The sequence below is a fragment of the Danio rerio genome, chromosome 9 (assembly GCF_052040795.2).
Source record: "Danio rerio strain M-AB ecotype USA chromosome 9, GRCz13ab, whole genome shotgun sequence".
Classification (NCBI taxonomy): Eukaryota; Metazoa; Chordata; class Actinopteri; order Cypriniformes; family Danionidae; genus Danio; species Danio rerio.
The window spans coordinates 11,663,633-11,678,297 of record NC_141029.1 but is presented as its reverse complement, the minus strand read 5'-3'; the positions used below and the strand labels follow the sequence as shown (position 1 = coordinate 11,678,297).

The following is a 14,665-nucleotide window of genomic DNA, read 5'->3' as shown; positions in this document are numbered from 1 at the left end:
TACACAAGCGCAGGGGCTTCTGATTATGTGTTCTCTTGACAATTGTGAGATAAAATATAGATTTAACACATGCGTGTGCACAAAAGACAGAAAATGCTCTCCTGGGAAGAATTTGTAAAACATCGTATGCCACATTTTATTTATTTGTTACATAATGGAGATGCGGTAAATTGTTTACAATGATGGAGGGCAGGAATTTTGGTTATTAGGGGATTAAAATAACAATTACGTTAAAAAGAAAAATAAATAAATAAAAAAATAACTCAAACCCATGTACCATTTTTAATCATATTCAGAACACTGGCTGTTTCTCAATATGCGTTCTTCAGCGGTCTTGCATTCTCGTGTTCTCATGAAACGTCATCATCAGCTGCCTAAGTTCAGTTCCAATACTCAAGACCGCAAGTACGGAGGACGCGTGAAACTTCCCGGATGTGATCTTGATATCGAGGACACACCGATGCAGACATGAGCACCGAATTCGCTTTGGAAATCCCAGAAGTCATTGCGACTGGAGGTGGGAAGCGCTGCATTTTATCTAGATTTTTTATTAAAGTTTATAGATATGAATTATTTACCTCAGGAGTTTCCCTAAATGAAACTGTGAAAGTAAACATTACCATGGACATCTTAATAAAGGAATAAACACATTAAGGGTGTTTGTTTGCTGAAATTCGTATTAAAATCTGTTTTATTTATATTGTGCAACATATATTTATAATGTTTTTTATGCAAAGTATATATTTTAAAAAGGGGAAAAACAATAAATCGTTGTATGAAGGCTGTAATGTTTAAATAATTTACCATTTAAAACACGTGAAGGTCATGTGACCATCAGGAAGAACGCAGCATCTCAATTCTCAAAGGACGCATTCTCTGCCCTCGGGGTCTCCTGAGTTTGTTCTTCCGAGGACACCTGGCAAGACCGGTCTCCACAAGAACACAAGTCCGTTCTCTGCGTTCTTGGAATTGAGAAACAGCCACTAAGTATTCAGCCCCTTTGCTGTGACACTTATATATTTAACTCAGGTGCTGTCCATTTCTTCCTGAGATGGTTCTACACCTTTATTTGAGTTCAACTGTGTTTGATTATACTAACTGGACTTGATTAGGAAAGCCACACACCTGTCTATAAAAGACCTTACAGCTTACAATGCAATCAGAACCATGAGGTCAAAGGATCTGCCTGAAGAGCTCGGAGACACAACTGTGGCCAGGCACAGATCTGGCCAAGGGTACTATTTTTATTATTTTTTTATTATTATTTATTTATTTATTTATTTATTTTTGTTCTGCACTTATGGTTTCTAAGAGCACAGTGGCCTCCATAATCCTTAAATGGAGTACGTTTGGGATGACCAAACTCTTCCTAGAGCTTGCCGTCTGGCTAAACTGAGCTACCGAGGAGAAAAACCTTGTCAAGAGAGGTAAAGAAGAACCCAATGATCACTGTGACTGAGCTCCAGAAATGCAGTCAGGAGAAAGTTGTAGAAAGTCGTCCATCACTGCTACCTCCACCAGTTGGGGCTTTATGGTAGAGTGGCCAGACACATGAAAGACAGCATGGAGTTTGCTTAAAAAAAACACCTGAAGGCCTCTAAGATGGTGAGAAATGCGATTCTCCGGTCTTATGAGACCAAGATAGAACTTTTGGCCTTCATTTTAAGTGGTATGTGTGGAGAACACCAGGCACTGCTCATCACCTGTCCAATACAGTCCCAACAGTAAAGCATGCTGGTGGCAGCATTATGCTGTGGGGGTGTTTTTCAGCTGCACAGACACTACAACATGGAGGGAAAGATGAATGCGGCCAAGAAGAGGGATATCCTGGATGAAATTCTCCAGAGTGCACAGGACCTCAGACTGGGCTGAAGGTTTACCTTCCAACAAGACAATGACCCTAAGCACACAGCAAATATAACAAAGGAGAGGCTTCACAACAACTTCCTCACTGTTCTTGAATGGCCCAACCAGAGCCCTGACTTAAATCCAATTGAGCATCTCTGGAGAGACCTGAAAATGGCTCTCCACCAACATTTACCATCCAACCTGACAGAACTGAAAAGGATCTGCAATGCTGTGTTCGCACCAGACGCGGAATGCTCGGATAAATTGTGCTATTTCACAGATGCGTGAACATTTTGAGTTTACTTGCATTATTCGTGTGCCAAATCTGCTTTATTCACGCTTCAAATCCACGTTGTCGTGTCATGGGCATGGCTTCTGTCTGCCTGGTGACTGTAGCTTCATTGTTAAATGACTAACATGGATTTTATTGAGAGAACAGCTGTGTTTGTGTGCTTTATGAAGGCTTTATGAAAGCTGAAAAACAGCGTTGATTCGTTTGGAGTCCACTAGAGTCCACTAGATCCTTTCAGAGGTGCACCCAGCTCTGTGAGTTCATAAACTCTTCTTGAAACTGTACCTGGATAATGAATGATGGAAGCTTTCAGCGGTGCTTCCGACTGAACCAAGCCCAGTTTGATGAACTGTTGTCCAGTGCCGTCACAAGGATTTCCCCCCAGGGACACCAACAACAGCCGGTACGTCATAAGCACGCCCCTACAAGACAATGCTCCTAATTGGTTACCGCGGAGGAACGTGTCAATCGGCCAAAACGCTCAACTCGCGCCGCCTCATTCACACGTATTGCGCCGCAGGATATCTTATTGGCGCCTTTGCATTGACTTAACATGTAAATCATTTGCACTTTTATGCTTCTTCAGCGTCTGGTGTGAATGCAGCATATAGAGTAATGGCAGAAGGTTTTCAAATTCAGGTGTGAAAAACCTGTTGTATCTTTCACTCATGACTCAAGACTGTTTTAGATCAAAAGAGTGCTTCTACTAAATACTTAGCAAATGCTCTGAATAATTAGGACCATGTGAATTTTTCAGTTTTTATTTTTTTAATAAATCTGCAAAAAATGTCAACAATTCTGTGTTTTTCTGTCAATATGGGGTCCTGCTTGCACATTAATGAGGGGAAACTTAAATACGTTTAGCAAATGTCTGCAATATGACAAAGAGTGAAACATTTAAGGGGGTCTGAATTCATTCTGTACCCACTGTATCTATATATTTATTCATCACATTGCTCTCTAGAATGCTTGATTCTGATTGGTCAGTCACAGCATTTCAAAGTATGTTATTCCCATATAACTACCTCTAAACAAATAAAACAAGCTCATCATGGTGCTTCGAATCATCTTCACTGTCCGTGGATACGTTCACTTGACATTGGGAAAGCATTTTGAGACGACAAACAGATGATAAAGAAAATGATCAGATGTACAGTGTCAACTTTAAATTTGACACACACTTGAATACAGTGAAAGATTTGACAAATATTACTCTTGGTGTAAGGCTGGTCTTAGGCAAAAGGCCAAACCCCAACTAAAGATATTGATTTTTTTCAGGGTGGCCCTAGATCTGAGCTTCGTTTGAAAGGAAACTACTAACAGTGGGAGACAAGAAAGAATCCTCTTAGGGTTACATTAGGAAAAAAGCAGACTATTTATATTTCCCGATGAAGCAGCTGGACAGTGTTTTAAAGGGGGGTTGGGGACTCGTGATGTCGTTTGCGGTTGTACTCTCAAGGCATTTCAATGGCTCTCTCGCTGTTCACAGATCCCTTGGCTGAACACAGCAGCCAGTGGAAGCAAATGTTAATTAGCGCTTGTCAGCAGAGCCTTGCCTTTAAAAGGGGCCGCGGAAAAGGTCAATGTATTACATTATTATTTCTTCTGCTTTGTGACACAGGAACTTTCCTCCCAAGTTTACGAGTTAGTAATGATCTAGTGAGCCACACCAGAATTGTGCTGTCCAATTAGCAAAACTCGCAAAAGCCATATGGCACCTGGCTATTAGAGCTTCACACAAGTCCTTTAGATGATCTCTCGGTGTTGTGAGCTACGAGTCTACACTTATGTTTTATTTTAGAAATTTGGCGACAAAACACTTCTCCGAGATAAATCAAAATGGCAATTTTATATTCTACATTTAGCCGACCTTTGGAAATCTCTCTCGCGGCTTAAAATCAAAAGTGTGGCATCTCCAAATCAGGCTCAGTAATCTCTGCTTTTGTTTGTTTGTTTGTGTGTGTTTGTGTGTGTGTGTGTGTGTGTGTGTGATACCCTCAGCTCCATTATGATAAGATCATCCCACCTGCTTTAGAGGCACAACAAAATTAGATCCGCAGAGAAACAGGTGTTCAAAATCAGCACAGATTGAGGCAAAACCAAACGCTGTAATGTATTTATTTGTTTTACCAAGCGATCTGGGTCTTAACACTTGCAAGCTACTACATTAACAAGATTTCTATCTGTCAACTGGGTTACTTACAGCAAAAAACACAATTATTAAATTGTAATTATTTTTAGAATATTTCCCAAGAGATGTTTAACGAAGTGAAGATTTTTTCAACCCAATTTTCAACATTATTGCTTTATTATTTTAAATAACTAATTTATAATGTATTTTGATGACAATACATAATATTTTGTATAGTTATTTTTCATGATACTATAGTATCAAGCTTAAATTGCAATTCAATTGCTTAAATATGTGAATCAGGTTAACTACGCAATTTACGTTATTTATAGTTACTCATTTGACAACAGAGTTGAGTTCTGGAGCTATTCAAATAAAATCTAATAATGTTTTAAGGGGGCTAATAATATTGACCTTACAGAAAACAAACAAACAAACAAACATACGCTTTTATTCTAGCCTAGGGTGCCCAAACTTATTCTTAAGGACAAAAAGTCAAACTTGATTGAAGGCTGTGGGCGAAGGTAAAAATACAAACCATATTACATTAATTTTGCCTAATTTGTTTCCTAATATTTAAAAATAACTAGAATACATTGGTAAATCATATTAACTAATGCAGTATAAACATTTTATAATGAACTTACTACTGTAAAAACATAAACAATCCCATTTATAACACAATGGAGTTCAATGCTGAATACACGAATCGAGCTGCCTCTGCTTTTGCCCTTGCTCGATGAGGTCTTCTGCATTGTCCTCTATCTGTCAAGGGACAGTATTTGCTTTTTTAAAGTCTGATTCCTTTACAAATTTAATTTAAATGTTCAGTTGTATGTTCTTCCCATGTTCATGTGGGTTTCCTCCGGGTGTTCCCCCACAGTCCCAAGACATGTGCTGCATAGGTGAACTGGATAAGCTATGTAGTGTATGTCCTCGTCCTCCAGGCTGGGGGTCGAGCGTTGGGTTAACAACTCACCCCATAAAAACTAGATGTTACGAAGCACCAATATAGTGTGGCTAAATATCAACTTCAATATAAATAGCTCTGGGAGTAAGTTAGTAACTTAAATTACAGTTAATGTATTTCGAGATTGACAGGTGTTTGTGTCACGTTAAGCGTGATAAAAACAGAACAAAAACAGGAACAAAAAGGGTATGGATCCAAGTGCAGATTTAATATTAAATAGTGCGGTAACAGTGAACAAAATCCAAAGTGCAAAAGTAACAAAATAACATACAAACAACAAAACAAGAAACTAAAACAGATTAAACATGAACTAGACTTAAGCAAGATACAAGAGCGAGATCAAGAACAACATACCAGAGCTGACAAGATAGACAAACGACGCAGTCACAAACAGAGGTGGAATGGTAATATATAGTCCAGGTAATCAACGGAGATTGGAGACATCTGTGGTTGAAATCAGTGTAGATGACAGACCGGGTGTGTGCACGAAAGAATGTATGGAAATGTAGTCTTTTTGGGCGCTGTAGTTTTACTCAGTGTCCATTGAACTACAGCGCCCTCAGGTGGTCACTGACAGTCATGACAGTTTGTTTATTCACAATTGCATTATTTTGAACTTGATCTCTCCTCTGTTACTTTTTATGTTAAAAATTCAACAGTGCAGTTTAACAGAGTGACTTTTATTGACATTTTAATATTGTGAAATAGTACATGGCATGAAAGTTTGTTGTCAGTTTATTTGCAAGTTATTGGACCATAATTCGCATAATCAATCCAGACAATATATCACCTTAAACTATTAAAATGTCAATAAAAGCCCCCTTTTAAAGATTTCAACATCAAAAGTCCTTGGAAGAATGATCAAAGTCCCATAATTAAAAAGCATAAATAAAAAAGAAAAACATGGAAAACTGCTAATTTACAGAATTATCTTTTTATAGTGTGAAGTAATATCTTACCAGCCTGTCTGTACACTCTCAAAAATAAATGAACGTGAGCTTTCACTGGGGTGGTACATTTTCAGAAGGTACGTTTGTACTTAAAGGGTACATATTGGTACCTCAAATGTATATATTAGAACAAAAAATAAATAAATAAATAAATAAAAAAATAAATAAATAAATAAATAAATAAATAAATAAATAAATAAATAAATAAATAAATAAATAAATAAATAAATAAATCAGGAACACTGTTGTACTTTTAAGGTGCTACCCTTGAGGTATTAATATGGACCTTTTAGGTACAAATTTGTACCTTTTGAAAAGGTACCACCCCAGTGACAGCTCTTGTACCTTTAATTCTGAGAGTGTACTTGTGTCAAGTACTTGATTATGTAATTCATACTTAGTGCTGGAAAGAGTACTAAAAAATCTCAAGTAAAAGTACCATTACTTGCTCAAAAATGTAAAGCAAGTAGAGTAAAAGTATCTATTGTAAATTTATATTTAATTTAAAATCTATATTACTCAAAGTATGAGTAAAAAGTAACCCTTTTAGAGGTACTGAGTTGCGAGTAGTGAGTATTAGCTGGAAAAGACTAATGCATTTACTGTATATGCAATTTGTGTGTGTATTTGTGTGAAAACATAACATTCTGCATTTTGTGACTGTTTAAGGCCATTTCAGACATTATACATCCATCATCCACTTTAAACAGTCTCTGAGTCATTGTGTGTGACGATTATGGACGTCTTCTTGGAAACTTTTAAAATTTTCAAATGGTTAGCTGCATTCATATTGCACCCATTTTTTGAGGCGGTTCAGTATGATGCAATTTAGTTTCTATGTGCAATTTGATTGGCCAGGAATCACATCAGGTATTTTTTTAACTTCCCATAGACAAGAAAAAATAAAGTTGTGACTGTAGGTTGAAGGAAAATAATGGAGTGAAAGTAGTAATACAGCAATAAAAATGTACACAAGGCAAAGTAAAAGTACACATTTTTAAAGCTACTTGGTAAATTACAATTCCTGAGACAAACTACTCAATTGCGGTAGTTTGAGTATTTGAATTTGTTACTTTACACCACTGTTCATACACCCCTGCTTTCACATTACCCCATCTCTTCATTTTGAATTAACATCATTTTATGATATCTGTAATGAATGAAATGAACACTCTCTACAGAGTCAGAGCAGCATCTGTAAACAGGATCACATACAGCCTTCTTTCTTCAGCAGAAAAAATCCTAAACCAGGTGAGAGTCTTTACTCCGGAGCGCGTCATTAATCAGGCATCACTCTCGTTCAATAGCAGGCGAACAGGAGGGCAGAGATTATGCAGTATTATCGTCTCCACCTTCATCATCATGACATTTGTTACGCCTCACCAAAGAGGGGCAAATATTCCTCTGATGTGATGCAATGTTTCAAAATCATCTGGGGTAAAGAGACAAAGGCGAGTGTCGGCTAGTCGTGCTAACGTTTTTTAAAGATGTCCGTCTGCTGACAGAGGTGGGGGTGGCGGTTTATTACCATGTCAATGGCAGCCAAAACAGCTATGCTTTATATTCAGCTCGTCCACTCGTTTCTCTCTCCCTGTAACGGCTGCGCACACTGGCCCAATCACGGCCCATATATCCACAAACACAGTCAGACTTCTGAAAATGACATTTCTAATCTGCAGCCTCAAGCCAGGTGGGATGATCTACAGCAGTCTACATCATGCCATATAAAACATAAATCTGAGCAGCTCGTAACTTATGAGCATTATAATACAGAGGCTCATCTGACTCATCTGCTGGAGCATCTCTGCCAAGCGGGAGGAAATCTTACAGTTCACTTTACAAAGTTTACAGATAACTTTTTATTTGAAATTTATTTTTATTTAAGGGACTTAAATAAGCCAGAGTTAGCCACAAGGGCTAACTTTCACCTGTTGCCCTCTGCCAGAGCCTAAAAAGCAACTTAAAATAAAACAAAAACACATCATCACACATACAATAACAGTAAAGTAACATATGACAAAGGGATTAAACATTTAATAAGAATGTCTTAAAATGTTAAACAAAAGAATTACACATGATTACAAACTTGCATTTAAATGCTGAACAATTTGTAACACCCCTTAAATCCATAGAAAGTGTGTTCCAAAAATTAATGGCTCTAACTGAGAAGACTGATCGTGCAAAAATTGTACGCCTAAACTGCACGGTTATGTCTCCTCTGGTAATAGATTGTGTTGCTTGACCATTATTATTATTATTGTGTGTCACAAAGTCATATTATAGAGGTGGAGCATAGTAATATTGCATCAAGTAATATTGAATATGCCTGACGTTGGCCAGATTAAATTTAATAATTTTGACGTGCATTTAGAATGTCAATTGTGAATCTAAAATTAAGACCTAAATATTTAAAATCAGTATCAATCCTGATTAAATAATTTGCTGCCAGTGGTTTGTTTTTCGCGTGCACATATAGATTTGTTTCATATAGAATCATCAGCATACATATGAATATTAATAGTAGGACAGTCTAGTGGGAGGTCATTTATATACAGGCTAAACAGGATAGGGCAAAAATGGATCCCTGAGCAACTCCAATTACTAATTCTGTGTATTGATTGACTATTACCAAGGCGCACACATTGTTTCTTACTCGTTAGATATGAAGTCATCCACATAATAGCCTCTGACGAAAAGTTAAAAAGAGAGAGCTTTGAGAAGAGTTCCTCATGATTTACTGTGTCAAATGCCCTTTTTTTAATCTAAAAAACTGCTCCTATTACTCCACCTCTGTCAAGTCTGGATTTCATATTCTCTGTTAGATAACAATTGGCATATTCGATTGAGTGATTTATGTATTCATTTATTTTTACTGTGATCATTTACATGAAATAAAATGTAAACACTTTTCCACTGTCAAAAAGTACCTAAAAGTGAACCCCACCATACCACTTTTTGGGAACCCTTTCAGAAGTCTATGTTTGAAAAAAAAATAACTTCTTGAGCTGATGATAATAAAGTGCACATGATTTTTGAAGTGCTTCTAACACTCAATCCTTTCAGAAACGGACAAATGCAAGAGTGAAGCGTGAAAAACAAAAGGAACAAATGATTGTTCCAGAACAAACTGCCATGAACAAACTGCCATGTTTAATTATTATAATCGCCCTTTGGACTATCATGAATTACTTTCTAACAAGAGGTTACATGTGCTGGTGAAGATTAAATACATTTATGAGGGGTTTGCCCTGACTGGGTTATTTGTTTCATGTTGTTATTGAACCTAAATAACGACTAAATGTATGCTGTGTGTAGTTTTACAGCAATTGGTAAGATATCGGAGACTGTAAAGGTTTGTTTGTGTTCATTTTTATTCATTTATTTATTTATTTATTTATTTATTTATTTATTTATGTTGTTGTTGTTGTTGTTGTTGTATAATTGCAAATGTCACAGTAGGCTATTTTGCCCTATCATTGATCTGCAGTTTTAATCAAATCCTGTTCACAGAAAGGTTAGTTATAAACATTTAATTATTTATGTGTATAAAGCATCTGTTTTGTGAGAAGTGCTTCTCAAATGATATATAAACGACATGTACAGCATTACTTTGACAATTTCTTAAGCGAGAATGACGTCGACTGAAACTTTCTGTCATACAGAGGGTACCAATGGTACCACTCAGTGGAAACAGGCCATTTTCAAATATAGAATTTCACAAATAGGGGTTAAATATTATTCCTTCGTTATTCATTGTAACATGCAATTAAAAATAAATGTATTAGCATTTTTGTGATTTGTTTATTTATTTATTGTTTTAATTATTTCCTAAGTGATATTTTGCAAGAAACTCTTTACAGTAAATGACTATAACATGTATTTTTGCTAAAAAAATAAATAAATAAAAAAATCTTATTTAAAAAAAAAAAAATAGTCAATTTTAGTAGCTCCTTTGAGATATTTTTTTTTTCCAGTTGGCGACAGAACAAGCCACCGTTGTCCAGTGACTTATCAAATTAATTCAACTTGCCAAGTTATCCTAATTAACCCAGTTAAACCTTTAAATTGCAATTTAAGATGAATGGCGATATCGTGCAACTAGTAAAGTATTATGGACTGTCATCATGGTAAAAATAATATCTAGAAAAAAAATAGCTATTAGGAATTAGATGTAATAACTATTATATTTAATAATCTCTTAATTAATTAACAATTTGGAAATATTTCAAAATTAATAAAAATTCCACATTATGCCTAATAATTTTGCTTTCCATGTGTTTATGTATATTGTTGCACTATAATTTCTATATACTGTATTTGAATATAAACTATTTTATTGTAGCACTGAATGACAGTGGATATCTTCTGTAAATCATGGTAAAAATGTATGTATGTATGTGGGCAGCTAGCTCTCTGTACCTCTTACATGGTCACCCACTGAAGTCAAGTAGGGCTGCGCCCGAGAGGAACCTGGATTGGAAACCACTTGGGAAAGCTTGGTTGCTGACGGAAGTGCTGTTAGCGAGACCAGCAGGGGGTGCTCAACCTGTGGTCTGTGCGGGTACTAACGCCCCAGTATATTGATGGGGATTCTGTACTGCTCAGTGAGTACCATGAGATGTTAAACTGAGGTTCTGACTCTTTGTGGTTGTTAAAAATAAGTCTTTTAAACCCCACCATCCTGGTCAAATTTGCTCACTGGCCTCTGTCCATCATGGCCTCCTAACCATCCCCATATCATAATTAGCTTCATCACTCTGTCCTCTCCACCAATCAGCTGGTGTATGATGTGCGGTCTGGTGCAGTATGGCTGCCATCGTGTCATCCAGGTGGATGCTGCACATTGGGGGTGGATCAGTGGATTTCCTCCAAAAGTGCTATATAAAATGTAAGGAAAATTATTAAAGTCATTAATTTGCTTTAATTTGGATTAATTTATTTTAAATCTTTTATTTATATTTTCAGTTTATTTCAGTATACTCTGTCCTGCAGATTTGTCATTTGAAATACTTTTCATTTAGAAAGTGACATAAAAAAAAGTCTACAGTAACCAGACATGATAAAATATTAATAAAAAGACTGCTGACAGTATTTAATCAAACAAATATTTATCATGTTTACCTTTTTCATCTTTTTTTTTTCAAAGATCATGAAAACAAATGCTATGGATGAAAGTTAGAGAAATCAGCCATGGCAAAAAGCCATGTTTCCTGAAAGTATGTACCTAAAGAGGAGTGAAATGGCCTTTAATAACAGCTTACACACTTTGGGTCAATTAATTTCACTTTCATTTCATTTTCGTGACAGGGTTCACGCTTATGCATTTATTTTAGTCTGTTTAATCAACCTTGTAAGGTTTAATTTAATAATTGCATACTTGCATGAATGAACAACAAGGTGTAGAAATTAGATGCTTTCACGGAGCAAACCTGCTCATTAGCTTTAAAGTGCATGAAAGTTCATTTTGTCTATAAAGATTTACCTTAATCTTCGGTTAGTTTCAGCTTTTTTGCTATATAAAAAAAGGCTGTACCTCATATTGCCACGCGGATTGTGTTCCTGGATTCCATGTCTTTGTCATTTATAAGAGAACATTTCAATTAACCGATCAGATTTGAGGGACATGTTTACAGTCCAAATTTAGACTTACAATCAAGGTTAGGTGCTTCTACAGTGGCGTAGCGGACGGGCCCGCAGGGCACGCACCGCGGGGGGGCCCCGCGCGATTTTCAATAAACTCTTGGGAACAACTGTGGTCGGAACCAAAGTTCACACGTCTGTGTTCTCTGAACACCTCTCAAGCGGTGGACTACTTCATTCTGATTGCTTGCCGCCAATGTTGCCCACTTAGTGACTTTGTCAGTAGATTTAGCGACTTTTCAGACCCCCCTAGCGACAAATCTAGCGACTTTTTTGTGTGTTATTGGAGTTTTTTTAGACTGTCATTTGTCCATACTGTACCGTCCCTACTCTTCTCAACGAGCTGCGTGTGATGCCTCCGGCCCCTCCCCCGCCTCACAGCACTGACAGGCGGCCCAGTCAGTACTCAACAGCAGCCTCTCCCACCTGCAGCCCGAGAGCAGATCACCCCTCTGCGTACTGACGACAAATGATTTAGCACAGGCAGTGTGAAGGTAATTCCCTTGTACAGTCAAACCGATCTACTTCTACTTTATTTTAACAATTTAATTGGACCGTTTATTCTTTTCTTGTTCACAATCACAGATATTTTAGTGACAGTTTGTGAACTTGTCTGAGTTTATTACATATGAGAGATAACTGCACATTCACTACACATCTATAATGACATACTGTATTCAAACAGCAATAAATTTAGTTAAATAAACATGCTTATATAAAGTGTAGTGCAATTATAAATACCCCTTTATTAATCATAGGCTGTTAAACAAACAGAAGCGGTAGAACTTGATGACGTCAGTGATACGCAAAATGACGTATGACGTACCCCCCACCCCCTACCCCCCCTTCATCAGGGGGCCCATCAGCGATCCCTGCAGGGGGGCCTCTGCATTTTGCGCTACGCCACTGTGCTTCTATTGTTATTACTTCCATGTGATTTTAGATATAACCTACAGTTTGCATTAAAAATTTTGGAAGAATGATGTTCCAATGTTAACACACAGTGAACCAGGAACATGTCTAAAAAGCCCTTTTCGCACAGTAATTGTTTCTCAGGGGGACGTGAGGGATTTCCACCATCTACAGAGTACACCTGTAGTTGGTGATTTTATCGCCGTTCGAATCCAAAACGTTGGTGTTTTTATTTATTTATTTTTTATTTCTCTCTCACCACAGCATAACAATCCCCAGCTGAATTACCTGTTTTTCTGACAAACACCAAGGTCGTGTGGTGAGTTAATTGCTGTCTGAATCCATATCTCTTGCTTTCTAAAAAAAAAAAAAAAGATCAATTCAAAAGTTGTTTTGTAAATCCTTTTTGACCACTGAGATGCAAAACAGCGTACGGTTGCTTTATTCTGTAATTTGCATTAGAAGAGGCACCTCATGCATTAAAAATGAACATTTACATTACCCATGTGCTAAAAAGCATTTTCAGCAACTCTGAGTTATTAAAAAGACGATGACAAGGAAGAAACACATGAAAACATGTTAAAAGGGAAATTATCATGGAAGCAACAGGTATGGGATGAAGTATACATTAAAAAAAAAAAAAAAAAAAAACTCATATGTAATTTAAATATATTACCATAAAAAATAATATAAAAATCAGGTTGCATTGTCTGATTTCATTTCCATGTTTTTAAAAAAGGCATTTAAAATTTTGAGAGCACAGAAACGCAATTTAAGCCGATAACGTTTTATTACCTCTTATTTTATATTTGCGACCATGGAAAACGAAATCTGTAAGATTTGCATGGGTATATTTTTGGTTGTATGACTCAAAACTATTGCATGAGAGACAATTATAAATCTATAATAATCTCATGACAATCATGTTCATGACAGATTTATGATCTTGTCCTGCTAATGTTAAGTTATCATGACAAAGACAAAGACAGGTGTTGATGTTTTTCTTCATGTCAAATTGCCATCAATACATCTTAGATAATGACTCTTTGCATTTAAATGGCATAGCAGATGACACTTAATGCCATTTGTCATAAGCATGCATTAAAACAAAACAAAACAAAACAAAACAAAACACCCACTTTATATTAAGTGGCCATAATTAATATGTACTTACACAGGTATTAATAGTTTTTTTTCAATGTACTAATTGTGTAAATACATGTATTTACTGTATACTTAAAGCTTGATTAAATACATGTAAGTAATTACATTGGTAATAAACTTTTGTAATTGCATTTGTAAATACACTGTTGACCATCCCTTACACCTTAACCCACCCTTAAACCTACCCATGCCACCAAACCTGTCCATAACCCAACTTCTATCCCAACTCAAAAGCACCACGTGTTCTCAAATACATTATAAACACAGTAAGTACATTGTATTTATTTATTTTTATTTTTTTAATGTAAGTACATAGTAGGTAAGGACACTTAATATAAAGTGGGACCAAAAAAAAATTATATATATATATATATATATATATATATATATATATATATATATATATTTATATATATATATATATATATATATATATATATATATATATATATATATATATATATATATTACCCTTTACCTGTGTACAACTTTAAAAGCAATTTTCTCAGTATTTCAATTTTTTTCAATAGTTGTACCTCAGCTAATTATCATACAATCATAACAAACCATACATTAATGTAAATTTTATTTACAGATATCATGTAATGAAAAAAATGTTTGAAATAAATTGACATTTATGACAGACTTTGTGGTCCATGGTCACATTTACAGTAGCTATATTAATAAAAAAAACTCAAATATTGTTTTATTAAAATAGTTCAGATTAATAAAATCTGATGTTTTCATCTGAAAGAATG

At 35.9% G+C, this 14,665-nt stretch overlaps 1 protein-coding gene across 1 annotated transcript in view; it reads right to left on the bottom strand.

Moving 5' to 3' along the window:
- The window catches only part of asic4a (acid sensing ion channel subunit family member 4a), a 189,232-nt gene that overhangs the window by 100,032 nt on the left and 74,535 nt on the right, over positions 1 to 14,665 (bottom strand).